At 43.3% G+C, this 7690-nt stretch overlaps 1 non-coding gene across 1 annotated transcript; it reads right to left on the bottom strand.

Moving 5' to 3' along the window:
- Positions 1-6483: 6483 nt before the first annotated feature.
- Trnak-uuu (transfer RNA lysine (anticodon UUU)) lies at positions 6484-6558 on the bottom strand. The gene has a single exon. It is a non-coding gene; the product is annotated as a tRNA-Lys (tRNA).
- Positions 6559-7690: the final 1132 nt, after the last annotated feature.

The raw sequence follows: 7690 nt of genomic DNA, 5'->3' as shown, positions 1-7690 counted from the left end.
TCTAAAAATGAAGAAAAAGTTCGATGGTGACTATCCACATAACGCTTGGAACCTTCTGGTAAATTCTTCCCGATTTCCCACATAATTTCAAAATCAGTCCTATGGTTCCTTAACTGAGCCACCTTCCTATAACATGACCCGCAAAATTCTTTCGTTGTGGTACGCCGCATACCTTCGAACATTCTAACCATTATAAATTCACGCCAGAGACTGTTTTGTATTTGCTCTGACCAATATTCGGCCAAAAACTTTTGTCTAAATTCTTCGAAGGTCATTGCTTCGGTACATACGTTAAACCCCATAGTTTAGCATTTCCTGTCAAATCACTTGTCACAATATTTACTTTTTACTGGGCTGTTACGTTTTCAGGAATTCACAGTTCTTTAAAAGCCCACATGGGGTATTCCACTGTGTTTTCAGTAAGGTTCGAATTTTTCTTCGCCCTCAAGAACCTTGTTACATGGGGTTCTGCCTACAACATAAGTACTGTTACACTTGATCTTTCTTTCTATGTGACTAATTATCTCCTGAATACTGGAAGTTATGCTACAACACTTCTTCTCAGAATGTTCTTCTTTATTTTCTACAGTCTTCTGAACCTCTTGAACTGTTATTCTCATTTGAGACACCTGTCCTTTGTTTGGTTCAATCATTCCTTTCTATACCTGAGAAAGCTCAGCCTTTGATTCCACCATCGGTTCGTTTCTTATATGTTCTCTATTTCAGTTTCTAATCTATCATTAATGTCACCAATTTCTTTCTGAATTGTACTAAAAGATTCATTTAAAGTTTTTACATAATTCTTTATATTAATGAGTTCCTCAGTTAGGAAACCTGCTGTTTTGTTTACTTTTTCTAACTTGTGGTTATTCTTTCCATTTGTTCACTCAGTTTTTTAGTAACTTTTGTGTTTTCATGCTGTGTAGCAGTGCGTACTAATGTACCGATAGTTGCCTATTATGCCCAGTGATATTTTCTACTCCTTTGTCTTCCTCTGAATCTATTTTTTACTTCTTAATCTGATATGGGCTTAACAGCATAAACGTTTTGTCACCATGATCCACATTTCCTAACTGTTTATCTAATAACAACACCGATCCCTCTGGGTCCTGCCCATTATCACTGTTTACAGGAATTCCTTCACCTTTATTCTCCTGTTTTACTTCCCTATACTACATATACTATTTTTTGTCCATTTTCAATAATTGATTAAACCGCATATATTACTATTTTTGTGCTCTATCGTTCTCCTAACTGCTATAACAAATTCGAGCCCCTGAAACCTTTGTACTTCACTGAAAGATACCTACCTACCTGAGATATGTACAACAATACTAAGCTACTTCTGGACTGTTTAGTACTGTGAAAGGTCCTGTCACTAGCTGCCACATATAACACTGTAACTCTACAGAACAAATAGTCCCTCTAAAATTTCACAAATAAATATAACCTTGAGGGTATGGTTCTAAGAAAGATAAGAATTTTTAGCTACTACACCCACATACATACCATGTTTTTGATTACTACTATCAGCAAAAGAAATAAAAAACAAATTGGCCCTGGGGGACTTCCAAGTTTGCGTAAGCCGTAACTTCGGCGATCTGACGGGAACCGGTTTTACCACTGCGGCAATGCCATTGGCTACATCTCATCTACATGTTCATTTTTGGTTAAATGCTTCTCCAGATTCTCCCGGCTTTCATTTTCTGTACATTTCCTGTTGCCGCATGAAACACATGCAGTAAGAAACGTAGTCCGACGTCTGGGACAAGAGATGCGCAGGTAGAAATCTGCTAGGTAAGAATGTCAGTTGATGCTTCTTTGCTAATCTGCTTCAGTTACATCAACTGACACCCAAAGGCTACAGATGTGCCACCGTGAGACGACCAACTAGATATCACAGACACTATGATTTCTCTTTGTCCTCGTCACGAGTTTAAGTCACTCACTCCACCTACTGATGTTGGCTGCTCTTGGTCGAATCATAGCAGTCACAAGAACTCGACTTGTTTATCACTACCCTTTCTTTGTAGGTGGCGACCGAAACTAATTTTTAAATTCAGAAAGAGGGTAGAGTTTTTACTGTTGATGATGATGATGATGATGTTTGGTTTGTGGGGCGCTCACCTGCGCCGTTATCAGCGCCCTTACAAATTCCCATCCTCTGCTTAGTCCAGTCTCAACGCTTTCATGAATGATGATGAAATGATGAGGACAACACAAACACCCAATCATCTCGAGGCAGGTGAAAATCCCTGACCCAGCCGGGAATCGAAACCGGGACCCCGTGCTCGAGAAGCGAGAACGCGACCGCGGGACCACGAGCTACGGACTAGTTTATTACTGTTCTCTAGTTACAAACAGCAGTACTTTTACCGTGAGGGAACGCTTGCAGATCAGTAAAGGTGGTTTGGCAGACGGAGAAGTACAAAGGCTAAACACCTCGTGCTGCAGACAGCCCGTTTCCTCGCAAGTAACGAAACGCGGCCTTTGTACTGAGTCTGGCCCGGCTAATAGACAACGGCGGGTGAGCCGCCCGACCACTCCGACGCTCTACAGCTCAAACCACAACCGCTTGTCTCACCTATGACCAACATTGCCGCCAGCAACGCCACCATTGACGACGACGTCGCCTCCGCCACCTTTGCCACTGCACGCCAACCGAGCCCAGGGAACACCTTCTGACACACAGGCCTCACGGAGGAACTATGACGTCATCAGCGCTAGGCTGACACCACCTGCCGCTGAAAGACAGCCTGTGCGCTAGAGCCAATGAACGTGTATTTCTTTCGTGAAACCATAATAAATTCACTGACATGTTCTACATCCACGAGGATCTCCTCAGCACGGATATATGGAACGAAAAACCTAATCTAATCTAATCTTATCTTATCGTTAAATTTTCCATTTACAGAGAAATTGTGCCGCCCTTGTATGATATCTCGCGCAATGTGGCACACTGATTACAACACAGTGTGATCTCCTTCTGTTGTGTTTAAAATTGTATGCTAAATCTGACTTACTTGTTAAGAAAAACGTCGCTACAGAAACCCAGATCCATTAGTCAGTAAATGACACTAACGGAGATACTTCGTAACAGTTAACAGACAGGATGACGAAGTTATTGTAGTGATCATAAGTTTATTACTGGGACAAAAATGTAATTCACTGCGGCATGAATGGCTCATCAATGATCGCTTAGATATTGGAGATATTGTCACAGTGAAAAGTATAATTACAAACGCTCATTTAACCAATGCAAAAGCGTGAAATAAGACTCATTTCTGGTGTAAATTCAAGAACATAATGTATAAATCTACTCAAAGAACTGGGTATTCTAACCACTGCTTCTCAGAATATTTATTCCTTAATGCAATTTGTTGCAAACAATATGTCTCTACTTTCAACCAATAGCTTAATACATAGTACCAATACTAGAAATAAGAACAATCTACATAAAGACCTAAACTCAGTTACCTTGGTCCAATATTCAGGAATACACATTTTCAATAAATTACCAGCAACCATTAAAAACTGGATTTAAGATAAAGCACAAGTTGAAAAGCTTCTTGGTAGGTAACTCCTTTTGTACTCTACAGATGAATTTTTTAAACAGGGACTGTTAGAACAGCTGAAGTAAAAATGTCTGTTAGATTTAAACTCTGACAGCACTTGGCCACAACAGTCAAGATTAGGTAATTTATGTATGATGTATTTAATAAAAGTGAGTTTCTGCGAACTTCCGTGGGATAGGACAGTGGCGTCCAGGTGGCCAGACTCTGCTACAAAATATATTTGTGATGTCACAAGGCTTTTATCGTCTTTATGGCCGTTCTTTGGAAAGTTCGAAATGGACGCAACAGGACAGATAACGATCTTTTTATGGAGGGCTGTGGTTCCATCCAAAGTGGGTGTAGTCTATGCATGTAAATCTGCTATCCCACTGAGCTGGCGAGGAAAGCTGAGAGAAAGAGAAGAACTCACTCTTGTACTGATGCTTCGCTAGTAAAGAGCGGCAGGTCTTTACTTAAACGGTGAGACTTGTAATCTTTGCTAGTGTACCATTTAGAGCCTGTGCCAGTCACCATCTGAACCGTCAGAGGTACTGTATCTTGCATCATGCACACAACGTGTGATGTGTGGGGGTACTTATTTGTTTTGAGTCATCCGTCTAAACATTTGACATATTCCGTCATGCATAGTCGTGTTGTGGAGACAAATTGGTTTGGCAAACCAGCGATCAGTTCCACCTGCACACTGGAATTCACCAGGGTTTCAGAGGCTCATAGGGAAGTACCTGCGTTCCATATCAGTCGAACGCGAGACCGCGTATTTGTGTACTTCCGAGCACGCACTTTTAATAACATTGTCGCTGTCCGTCACTTCAGTCTTCGACCGCGCCGCGCTGTCCCGCCCTCACCCGCAGAAGAGTAAAGTATTCGTTGCTACGGCGTAGGGCTCCAATATATGCTTCTCAGCACAATGTTCTTTGGAACCATATTTTTCTTTATGGAATAGTAAAGTATAGATGCCTGATAGTAGCATAGTTTTTGGGCCTTACCACGGATTTACATTTATGAAGTGAAACACAGCGATTAGTTCTGGTTAGTGTAGTGTGTTGATCCCCAGCCGATCACTTTGTTAACCATAGACCACATATTATTGAAAGCGTTTGTCAAATAAAAATGTTTGTGTGGCGTTTCTTTAGCCACCTTTTGTCATGAGATGTTAAGAATTAATAAATCAGTTGTTATTTAGACCACATCTCCTCCTAGTGTTCTGATTAACATTACCTTTGCCATCTTTATTAAAGTGTTGATTGCAATTGACAGAGCTGAACCTTGCACAGTACTCTGGAACGTAGGTTTCAGTCAGCGCGGGAAGCGATACATGGAATCTGAGTTAAAATTAGAGTCTAACATAGCTGATAAGATTGCCAGTGCAGTGCCTGTCCACCGAATTTCTGGGTCTAGGATGGGACAGCTGTTGTCTCACAAAGCACGAGGGAGGAGAACGTTAGGAGCAGCAGCTCCGAGCTCGCACATCACAGAGAACGGCCGCCTGTCAGTAGGATTAGGCTCGGTTGCCGGCCCTTTGTCGACTGCCGCAGGGGCAGCCGAACTTCGCTCGGCACTAGTGGCTGTGTCGGTCGGAATGGTTTCTGGGTCAGACCGATCAAATAACACTACATCTATAGCTTCCATAGCTTCCACTGAGAGAGCAGCTACTGTTCAGGTGGGAACTAGCATTCTGAATTCGATTAGAGAAGCATAACCCTGTAATATTTCTGGCTTTACAGCCATGATATTCGGCTACGAGAAGCTCTTCTTACAACAGCTGAGAAGGCAGCAGTCGCAAGATGACGTAATGTGGTGTAACGTACCGATGACAAATGGCTGGTTTGGTACGGGTATCGTGAGAAAGACCGCCAAAATTGTGATCCTACTCTGAGATTGGCTGCTGCATTCGGAAGTTGCGCTCCAAACTGATAGTCTTTTGTTATTGGTATTAGTAAAACTAAACAGTGTATGTACCTGAATGTTATAGAAGCATCTCTGAATAGCGTGCTGTCATTCCATTATTTCACAAGTATTAATAAGCAGCAGAATAATAAAAAACTGCTAAAGGAAAGGGCAGACGAGGCACCTCGCTGATCTTCGGATCGCGCATAACTTGGATGGCGGGCGAGGTGGTTCATCTGGAAGATCACAGCTGGTTCGGCAGTGTCGGAGGTCAGACACGTTGTCTGCAGTAGTCAGTGTCAGTCACAACCTAATTAGCTAGCTCTGGTTTTTAAATGTGAGAGCTGGTTCGGTGGTGTTGGAGGATAGACATGTTGTCTGCCACGGTCATTGTCAGCTAAGGCTTTACTAACAATTTTTGGTTACTTGGAAATGTGACTGAGAACAGTGTGATAGTAATTACGGAATTATGTAGTTCATTATTTTGTTGAAAGCAAATTATTCATGACTCTAAAGTGGATTGTAATTGTGCAGTTTCTCGTGTTCTGCTACCAAAAAGCGAGTGGCATCCCGCAGAATCCTTTCTGAAACATTTGCTCCTCACTAGGAGTTTATTGCAGCCTCAAGATAGTGGATTTGCGCAGGGGAAAACAACTGTGGAAGACTGCAGATTGGCGAACATTAGTTAGAACTTATGCATTCCGCCCAGGGAGGTAGAAGCAAATAGGCACCTCGCTTGTATCACAGTCTTAGAACGAATGAGGTCATTAACATGTCGTCTGTGGTAACACAGAGGAGGCATGAAAGAGAGAAGTTTTCCAGGAAAGGTGTTTAGCACACGCTAGTGTATATCACCCTCCCGCTCGCTCTCTAATACTCTCTTTTTCTTATACTAAGATGGTCCGAAAGAACAGATACCATCGGTGACCATGCAGCTCGTTAGAGTGAAATTACAATGAAATGAACACCCTTAGCTGCTTACAGGCGTTGACATACGTCAACGGGGACAGATGGACATGTGTGCCCCGACCGGGACTCGAACCCGGGATCTCCTGCTTAAATGGCAGACGCTCTATCCATCTGAGCCTCCGAGGGCACAGAGGATAGTGCGACTGCAGGGATTGATCTCTTGCACGCCTCCCGCGAAACCCATATTCTCAACGTATTGTCCCGCACTACATTCGTAGTGCCCCCGCCCATTATGTCCGAAAGAACAGATACCATCTTAGTATAATATATAGTTAAGGCTCACCGGCCGCTTGACCATCTTCTTCTTCTGTGGGAATGCACAAACAGTGCCCGAACTCTTACGGGAATCGGCAACACTCCGCGAGTAATGAGTATAATGGGCGGGGGCACTACGAATGTAGTGCGGGACAATACGTTGAGAATGTGGGTTTCGCGGGAGGCGTGCCTGAGATCAATCTCTGCAGTCGCGCTATCCTCTGTGTCCTCGGAGGCTCAGATGGATAGAGCGTCTGCCATGTAAGCAGGAGATCCCGGGTTCGAGTCCCGGTGGGGGCACACATTTTCATCTGTCCCCGTTGACGTATGTCAACGCCTGTAAGCAACTAACGGTGTTCATTTGATTGTAATTTCACTCTCTTTTTCAACTTGCCGTAAACCCAATCCTTCTAAAGCTACATCCATCAGTTTGTGCAACAGACTGTTCCTTACAGTACCCCTAACAGGGAGAGCCTCAGTGGAATGAATTGAAAAATCCACCCTGTACACTTCCTCCTAAATGTCTCAAACTGGAACGAGTCTGATAAAATCACACAACGGCAGTTAATGAACTCCTACGGAGAACACCTCGTATCTGAGGCAAGCCTGTAATGGCAAATAAACGAACGATCCTGTACGGATTTTACGCAGTTGATCTGTGAGTTTTTGGCTCAATACCGAAACCATGTGCGTCAGCACACAGTCAGGCGGTGTCTGATGACGGGGCTGCATTACAGTCCAATTGGCGGGAGTCTGCACAAGCTTCGGCTGTACGGCACATGGAGTCGCCAATGAACCCTGAGGATACGATTCAATTAATATACCATAGGATGGTACAATGGGCGAGGCGACAGTTGTCAACTGTCCAGATCGTCAGTATAGAACAACAATTTTTGAAAATATTGTTGGCACTCGACAAACTCCAAGACGAGAGAAACAGTCGCTCAATGCGCATTGTAGGAACAGGTAGCAGCAATGTCCGACCACATAATCAAAACTCTAGT

The sequence above is a fragment of the Schistocerca cancellata genome, chromosome 4 (genome assembly GCF_023864275.1).
Source record: "Schistocerca cancellata isolate TAMUIC-IGC-003103 chromosome 4, iqSchCanc2.1, whole genome shotgun sequence".
In the NCBI taxonomy this organism is placed as follows: domain Eukaryota; kingdom Metazoa; phylum Arthropoda; class Insecta; order Orthoptera; family Acrididae; genus Schistocerca; species Schistocerca cancellata.
Note: the sequence above shows the minus strand (reverse complement) of the source record. Positions and strands in the feature narration are given on the sequence as shown.